The following is a 9,798-nucleotide window of genomic DNA, read 5'->3' on the forward strand; positions in this document are numbered from 1 at the left end:
CAAATGTTGCAGTAGCCTTTGGCTTTATTGCACTCAACATTCCTTCACCACAGATACATGGCTCACCTTTTTCCTCCTAGGATCATTGATGCCCAGCATCTCTTTGGATAACTAAGTGTTTTGTAGCTAAGTTGCTCTTTATTGTGGACTTTCAGTTGGAAATCCCAAATCAGTTGATCTAAGTGGCCAAGTTTTGAAATACTCCTTAGAACTTACTTGTCCAAGCATATCCTAGTACACAAACACCACAGGCATATGTCTTAGGGTCCAAGCTATTGGTGTCTAGCCTTATTATTTGTTTTTTTGCCACTTTTTGGCTTTTTCTATTTCTTTTTCTTTCTGTTTTGATTTATTTTCAAGGGGCTTTCATTAATTGAAGGATCATAACAGCAAACTAGCTTAGGCTTCAAAGAACATGTCATTATGCAACATTTATTTTGTGAGCTATCAATTGAATCAAACACATACCACCACTAACGTTCATTCTAACTTTTGCAATATTGAACAATTACTTTTCTAAATCAAACATCTTTCTTTTATTCAGACTGCATGGGGGGGACAAAACAAAATTTAAGCAAATGAAGGATAACAAGATTATAATGCAAGCAATATATTAAAGCATTAAAATGTAAAACATAAAGGCATTAAAATGCAAACACAACAGCATTGAAGGCATGTCATGTTTCAGACATACATCTTTCTTATTTAAGTAAAAGTAAAAAGAACTTCACCACCTCTATTTGTCAGGCATTTCCATTCTGCTGGATTCTCCCCTCTTCTTTTTCCTCTTTTTTGTATGATCTTGAGCTTCTTCACAAGGGCATCTTCTGTCCCAGATAGAGTCTAGCAGGCCCCAGAGTCCAACATCCTCCAATCTGTTTTGTATACGTGCTGAGTATCTATCTGTTCTTGCTCTCTGCTGGTTCACTAATTCAGTGCACATCTCAAATGGTTTAATCTGTGGATTTATTGCTGGCATGCTGTGAGTTAAGTAATCCAGCTTGGCCTGGGTATCTTCATCATATTCTATCTTATCCACATGCCTACACTCTCCAATGGTATGATGTATGTTCTTCCATTGATACAAGTTGTGAGTGTACTCCCCATATTTGGCTTGAGTCAAGAACATTTTGTCGTAGGACTCTTTGAGATTTGTTGTTTGCTCTCTTTGCCCCTCAAGAATCTTTGTTTGAAATTCTTGTTGTTGGGCCATCATTTGTTGCTGCCAGCTCTCCTGTCTCTCCTCCATTTTGTGCTGCTAAGCTTCATTTTGCTCCCTATCTCTCAAATATTGCTCTCGGTGCTCTAGATATTTCTCTTGTGGCCTTGAGTACTGTTCTTGTGCTCTTACATTTTGTTGTGATATTTCCTCGAGAGCCCTCTGCAATTGACTTAAGTCTATGGCACTAAGAGTTTGCTCTCCTTCCCTTTGAGGTCTTCTTCTCCTTTGGGGTTCTTCTTCTTACTCATCCTCTTCATTAATGCCTTCCATGATTCTCTTTGTAATTCCTTTCCCCTTCTTTACTTTCTCCATGTCCTCATCTTCAAAGATCACTCCATCTTTATTGCAGAGCCTTAGGATGGTGCTTGGATGGCCAAGCCTACTTGAAGTGCTTATACTTTCAGCCATCTCTTGGATACTGTCGGCAATAAGTTGTGCCAGATTGGTTTTTCCTTCATGTAGGATACACTATACTAAGAGTGCATGCTTAATTATCACAGATGAGGTGTTCCCAGTGGGTAGTATGGATCTTTTTACTACCTCGTACCACCCCTTGGCTTCAGGGGTAAGATTCATTCTCTTCAAGTGGCTTGGAACTCCTTTTGAATCTCTTTCCCAGTCTGTGCCTTCCAAGCATATCCCCTGTAGGATCTCATCAGGATCATTCTCCTTTCGCAGTCTGGCTTCATAGCTGAGCTCTTCACCAACAATGTTTTTCCCTCTTTCAGCTCTCCTTAATCTCCTAAGAGTTTTTTCGTCTTGTTCACAAAAAGTAGGTATAATTCTCCTTGTACCTGACATACAACCAAAGCATAAGAATCACACAACACCAAAAAGGCAATAATACTTCAATCCATTGCTAAAGTGAAATGTTAGTTGGCTTAAGCAAAAATTCAAACAGTTAGTATGTTAGTCAAAAATTAAAGAAACAGAAAAGAAAAAGTGCTTGATCTAGATCTCCACTTCACTTAATCATTGTCAATCTAATTCAATCCCCGGCAACGGTGCCAAAAACTTGATGTGTGGAAAATGATCCAACACAAAACTCAGCGGCAAGTGAACCGGGTCGCATCAAGTAATAATAACTCACATGAGTGAGGTCGATCCCACAGGGATTGAAGGATTGAGCAATTTTAGTTTAGTGGTTGATTTAGTCAAGCGAATCAAGTATTGGTTGAGTGGTTTGTATTTGGCAAAAACTAAATTACATGAATTGTAAAGGGAGAGGGAAGAATTGCAGTAAACTAAAGAGAACAGAAAGTAAAAGTGCTAAATCTTAAAGACAAGTAAATTAAATTGCAGAAACTTAGATTGCAAGAAATGTAAATGACTGAATCTTAAAGTGCAAGAAATGTAAATTGCTTGAATTATAAAAGGGATTGGGAGCTGGAATTGCAGAATTTAAACAAGGAGAAGTAAATTGCAACAAAACAGAAGAGTAGAAGGTGAATTGAAGTAAAGTAGATCTAAACAGAAAAGTAGAAATGCTTGAGAAATTAAAACAGAAAGTGATGCTTAATTTGCAGCAATTAAAAAGATGTTGAAGATCTCAGGAGTGGAAGAGACTAGAAAACAAGTCTAGATCTCAAATCCTTCCTTGATCCAACAAGAACAATTGCAAAAGAAATAAAGAAAAGTAAATTGCAGAAAGAGAAGAAGATGAAGCAGTAAACAAGAGTGATAAAACTCACTTAGAGTGAGGTCGATCCCACGAGGATTAACGGATTAAGCAATCAATAGTAAATTAATTATTCTAGTTAGACAATCATTTTGGAGTGATGAGCAAATAACAGGACGTGTAAATGACATGAAGATAAAGGAAAGCAATAAAGTGCAAGGAAAATAAATGACATGAATGTAAAGTACTGGAAGGTAAAATTGCAAGAAAGTAAAGAACATCAAAGTAAAGTGCAGAGGAAATAAAATGCTGGAAAGTAAAGTACAAGGAAGTAAAAATTGTAAGAAAGTAAATGACGGAAAGTGAAGATGGAAAGCATAAGGGATGGGAGATGTTGATTCCTCTTGTATCAATGGGTCTCACTCCTTCTCAATCATGTAAGATAGATCCATGGTGGATTATGGGTAATTAAACCCCAATCTCTTAGTGATTTAATTTCTCTTCACATAATCAATTGCCAATCTCTTGATCTAATTGCCCATGAGAAGAGGTGAAGTTCAATTTCTAATCCAAAAGCCACACAACCCTCAAGACCTCAATTCAAAGTGGTTACATCTCACATACCAACTAAGAATGTGTTGATCAAGAGGATTATGAGAGAAGAGCCTCAAACTGAATTCCATGATCCCTCTCTCAAGGCTCACATGAAATTCTAATAGATTCAATCCCCCTCTCAGTGGTGATTGAATCTTTGAAGCACAAAAGCTCTTTCTTAGAAAAACAAACATGATTTCTAATATCATACTGCATAAATCCAAAGACCCCAATATTAGAGTGGTTATATGTCACGTACCAACTCTAAATCAAGAATCAATTTCATTGTGCCAAGAGAGCTCAAACTGAATCCTATGATCTCTCTCTCAAGGTTCACAATAGGATTCTAATAGATCCAAGGATCTTTGAAGATCAAAACTCTCTTGCAAGGATTCTAATAGATATCCAAGTATGAAGATAGAGTGAAGAAGAGAAGGAGAAATAAACATCAATTCAATTAAAATTGAAACAGAGCTCCTTTCCCAAATGCAAAGGAAATTAAGTGGTCATTGCTCTCAAATGAAAACTAAATTGCATGAAATTAAAGTGCATGAAAATAAAGAGTGAGAATTCAAAACAGAAATTGAAAATTCAAGAATTCATAAATGAAAATTACAAAGTAAACTAAAATACTACTAAGGAAGAAGAGAAGTGGAAAAGAAGAAGAGTGTTTGAGGGGGAGGGGTCTGAAGACCCACTCCTAATGGAATGTGCCAATTCATAGAATTCCAAATTGGTCTCCTCCGTATCCCCCAATCCCACCCTTTATTCTATGAAGCTAATGTCTTTATATAGGCTTTCCTAAATTACAAATTAAAATGAAATTAAAAGTAAATTACAATCAAAATAAAAATTAACTATTCTAGATCATTCTTTTGGCCTTGATTGGTTGAGATTAATGGGCTTTGTTCTTGTTGGATTAGCTAGCTCATGAGTGGAGTTGCTGGCCTTTAAGGAAAACAAAGGAAGCAGAGCTTGTTCACATCAATTCTGGCCCAGTGAACGGGCGTTACTGGCAAACACGCTAGTGTTATTGCAAGTTGGCAACGTGTGTGTTAGTCCCCCCTGGGCTGAGGTTTGGTGATGGGCGTTGCTAGCCCAAGTTGTTGCCAAACACTTGGCTCTTCTTCTTCTTAGTTTCACTTTTCATGCTTAATGTTGCCTAAACTTTGAGCTTCAATCCTTTGCTTCAATATCAACTATTATACATCATTGGAAAGCTCATAATGTCTTCTTTCCAATGCACTTGGGATCATCTCAATTGGATCTTCCTAGCTCAAGTTATGCTCCATTGAAGAGGGCAAGGTCAAGTTGCCTTGGTTGTGGGCGTTTTTATCAAACACGCCAGTTCACTCCAAGTTGGCAACGTGCTAGTGCCCTTCCTTGGCCCAAATTCTTAGCCCTTTGGCATTTTTGATGAACACACCTTCTCCTCCTTGCCTTGGCAAAGTGCTTGACCTTCTTTGGGCTCATTCATGCCTCCTTGAATTTTAACTTCATGTTTTTGTTTTTGGGGCCTAAAGATGACCATGATTTGTGCTTCAATTTTGTGCTCCACTACAGACTATTATACATGGTTGAAAAGTTCTGAATGTCAGCTTTCTAACGCAACTGGAAGCACCTCAATTGGATCTCTGTAGCTCAAGTTATCCTCCATTGAAGAGAGCAAGGTCAGGCTGCCAAAATCGCGGGCGTTGTTAGCAAACACGCCTTTGCTCTTCCAAGTTGGCAACGTGTTCATTTTCTGAGGCTCCAAATAAAGCCCGCTTTTGAAGCTTTAAACGAATGTCAAACCCATACTATGATATATGGTTGGAAAGCTCTAGATGTCTACGTTCCAACTCCGTTAAAATCACCTCATTTGGAGCTTTGTAGCTCAAGATATACCCCCATTGAAGGAGGTAAGGTCAGGCTGCCAAGCTCACCAGCATTTTTGGCAAACACTCCCTTGTATTTCCAAGTTGCCAACGTGCTACCTTCATTCTTCACCATCCACAGCTTCCTGGCATTGTTTCCAAACACGCCAATGCTTTCTTGAGTTGGCAACGTGCTCGATGCTCTTTCCTAGCTCCAAACATTGCTTCCCACGTTGCCATTGAACACGCCTATAGAACCCACGTTGGCAACGTGCTCATTTCTGAGGCTCCAAATGAAGCCAGCTTTTGAAGCTTTAAACGAATGTCAAACCCATACTATTATATATTGTTGGAAAGCTCTGGATGTCTACTTTCAAATGCCGTTGGAATCATCTTATTTGGAGCTTTGTAGCTCACGTTATGCTCCATTGAATGGGGCAAGGTCAGGCTGCCAGATTTGCTGGAGTTGTTGGTGAACACGCCAATGTGATTCTAAGTTGCCAACGTGCTCTTCATTCCCAGGTTGCCAAGCTTGCTGCGTTGTTGATGAACACGCCCATGCAATCCCAAGTTGGCAACTTTCTTCTTCATTCCAAGGCTTGACAAGCTTGCTTGGCGTTGGAGGCAAACACGCCTTCCTTCTCCCAGGTTGGCAACATGCATTACCTTCTAGGGAGCCAAATTCTTGCAAGGGCGTTGCTAGCAAACACGCCCTCACTTTCCCCAAGTTGGCAACGTGCATTCTTCATCCTCTTAGCTCCAAGTTTGCTGAGTTGCCAATGAACACGCCAATAGAAAGCTAAGTTGGCAACGTGCTATGCCTTCCAAGGCTGCCAAGCTTGCTGGCGTTAGAGGCAAACACGCCTTCCTTCCCCCAAGTTGGTAACGTGCACTCTATCTCTTGTCATCCAGGGCTTCCTCACTTCATTGCTTCACACATTGGCATTGGCGACGCCCTTCTAGAGTTGGCAACGCCCTTGGTGACTTCCTCTTTGCTCCAGGGCTCTTTGCTTCACCTATTATCAACCAAACACATGCATCAAAGCCTTGCTAAATCACAAGATTTTGCATCATTCATAACATCAAACAATTCTTGCATAAATCTCATGAAAATTCACATAATTAACAATGTTTGATTAAATCAAGGCATGCATACAATTCTCATCCAAATACTTGCTTATTGCCTAAGAAAATGTATGAAACCAACCTAAAGCATACAAAAAATGGCTAGTAAAACTAGCCAAGATGTCCTGGTATCACAACACCAAACTTAAATCTTGCTTGTCCCCAAGCAAGAAAAGAACTATGCACAAAGAATTCACTTAATTGGAATACATTGAAGAATTACTCATGATGCCTTAGTGGGTGAAGTGATTAAGTGATAGTGGGGTGAACTCCAATTTATATGCTTATGCAAGGATTCCAATGCTCATTAGTCCATACATTTTGGAAGTCTTAGATCTTAGGACTTTCATTCAAATGATATTATGGAAGTCTCTTTATAGATAATCACCTTGAAGCAGCACTTATTTTCTAGCATTTTTTCCTCTTTGGATTTTGACCTTGACTCTAAGTGTCATGTCTCAAAGCGGCTCTTTAGATAAGCTTTCAATCAATACACCCAAACCAGTTGGTCTAAGGTATTAGGTGTTGAAGCACCCCTTAGGATTTACTTGCTCAAGTCTCTCTCTTTGACACAAATTCACCACAAGCATTTAACTAGGACAATAACTCTTGGAGTTCTTGTTTCTTTCTTTTTCTTCCTAGTAATTGATGCTCAAAGTCTTGAGCTTGTCCTTTGTTTTTCTTTTTCTTTTGTTTTCTTTTGTTACTGCTTCTTGGATCAATAGATGTTTGAGACATTTCATAATACTTCTCTAAACTTCATTTCCTGTCTATGAGCTCCGATGCAAGTTTTCACAAACATGCAACTTCAATACACAATCATACAATCAGAACCTCCACTCCTCTTAATCTTTTTCTTGCCCCAAGATATATAAAATTCTTCAACATTTTCCTTTCAAAAGAATGGTTTCTTTGTTGCATTCTTAGAGATATTGGGTGCAAGTAAAATTCAAGATGATAATCATGATATCATGGCAACATGTTACAAATCAAATATCAAATTATGCTTATTCACAAGGAGTAATCACACATGCATACAAAAAATAGAAGACAATCATGCAATTTAAAGTGCTGGAAATAAATAAGAGGAAAAGGAACTTTACCACCTTGTAGTTCATCTTCATTGTTGTTGTCATTTTTCTCCTACTCTTCCACCTCCCACACCAAACTTAGAATGATTGCTTGTCCTCAAGCAATAATTAAAACAGTGGTGATGGGGTTTATGATGGGTCATGAGTGTCTTCAACAATGGAGTGTTAGTAGTACATGTGTTCAAGCAAGCGAAATAAAAAAATGACAATGAAGGCACAAGAAACAGAGACATTGATTGCAAAAACAAGTGGGGTGTGCATGATACATTGCATGAAAGGTAAGTGGCACACCAAACTTAGTGTGACACTTTCACTTGGCATTGATGCAAGTATCCAGTAAAGATTGGAAACAAATTTTGTTGCATAGCAACACCAAACTTAGAATGCAATCATATGCCAATTTATTTGGAATGAAACTAAGCAAAAGAAATTGTTGCATGTTAATGACACAATTACTAAGAGAAAAGATTGTCACGAGTAAGAGTTTCTTAGTGAGGAATTAACACAAACAGTTGGGGACGATAAAAGAAAGTATTAAAAGCAAAGAAATGACTAAAACAAAGAGAAAGAAAAAGTGTCTAATCTAGGTAATCAACCACCGGTAGATTGTTAATCACAATTAATCCCCGGCAACGGCGCCAAAAACTTGATACGCAAAAAATTAAGAAATTTCACATATTTACTACCGGCAAGTATACCAGGTCGCATCAAGTAATAAAACTCACTTAGAGTGAGGTCGATCCCACGAGGATTAACGGATTAAGCAATCAATAGTAAATTGATTATTCTAGTTAGACAATCATTTTGGAGTGATGAGCAAATAATAGGACATGTAAATGACATGAAGATAAAGGAAAGCAATAAAGTGCAAGGAAAATAAATGACATGAATGTAAAGTACTGGAAGGTAAAATTGCAAGAAAGTAAAGAACATCAAAGTAAAGTGCAGAGGAAATAAAATGCTGGAAAGTAAAGTACAAGGAAGTAAAAATTGTAAGAAAGTAAATGATGGAAAGTGAAGATGGAAAGCATAAGGGATGGGAGATGTTGATTCCTCTTGAATCAATGGGTCTCACTCCTTCTCAATCATGTAAGATAGATCCATGGTGGATTATGGGTAATTAAACCCCAGTCTCTTGGTGATTTAATTTCTCTTCACATAATCAATTGCCAATCTCTTGATCTAATTGCTCATGAGAAGAGGTGAAGTTCAATTTCTAATCCAAAAGCCATACAACCCTTAAGACCTCAATTCAAAGTGGTTACATCTCACATACCAACTAAGAATGTGTTGATCAAGAGGATTATGAGAGAAGAGCCTCAAACTGAATTCCATGATCCCTCTCTCAAGGCTCACATGAAATTCTAATAGATTCAATCCCCCTCTCGGTGGTGATTGAATCTTTGAAGCACAAAAGCTCTTTCTTAGAAAAACAAACATGATTTCTAATATCATACTACATAAATCCAAAGACCCCAATATTATAGTGGTTATATGTCACGTACCAACTCTAAATCTGTAACACCCTACCATACAGAGTCTTATGCTTAAGTCATAATTCAGAGATGGCAAGGTATTACGACCTCTAAAACAAAAATTTAGTACGTATAGTAGTATGAGTAATTGATTATAACTAGGAGCCTTTGTAGAAAAAGTGGTAAACAAAAACCGTAACTCGAACGCGCAACACTCCGATCGATAACGTAACGAGCAAAGGATAAGCTAACGCAAGATCATATATATACAAAGAGTGTCAAAAACGGGAATATCAAGACTCAAAATCCGGCTGCAAAGATAACCGGTCCGAGCATAGCTATATATACATATAATAAAATAAGGAAAACCCCAAAGGAAACCCAAAGGGACACAAATACAGAAATCTATTCTCCAAAATCCCCTCTAGAAGGATTCATCACAATTTGTATTATTTAATGGAGATAAAAGTATCTATGCAAAACATATAAACCAAAATAGAGTCCCGAGAACAAGGGTCTTCGCTAATCCAGAAGTCTCCAGCATGCCTTAACGAGAAGCCTCGCTTCCTGCATCTGAAAACCACAAAATCCGCATGGGTGAGAACCAGAGGTCCCCAGCACGGTAACAGCTTCCACATATATAATACATAATAATAGAGGAAAGTCGAAGGCAATCCTAGAACTTCCTCCAGATAATATCAAAGCTTATAAACAAACTAAATCGTAAGTGGCAACTGACTAAAGATCCTTCAGTCTAACTAATACTTCCCTTTCCAATTCCTTCAGACCTCCCAACCACCAGCAGGAGTATAATATA

The sequence above is a fragment of the Arachis ipaensis genome, chromosome B3 (genome assembly GCF_059453495.1).
Source record: "Arachis ipaensis isolate K30076 ecotype BB chromosome B3, ASM5945349v1, whole genome shotgun sequence".
Taxonomy (NCBI): domain Eukaryota; kingdom Viridiplantae; phylum Streptophyta; class Magnoliopsida; order Fabales; family Fabaceae; genus Arachis; species Arachis ipaensis.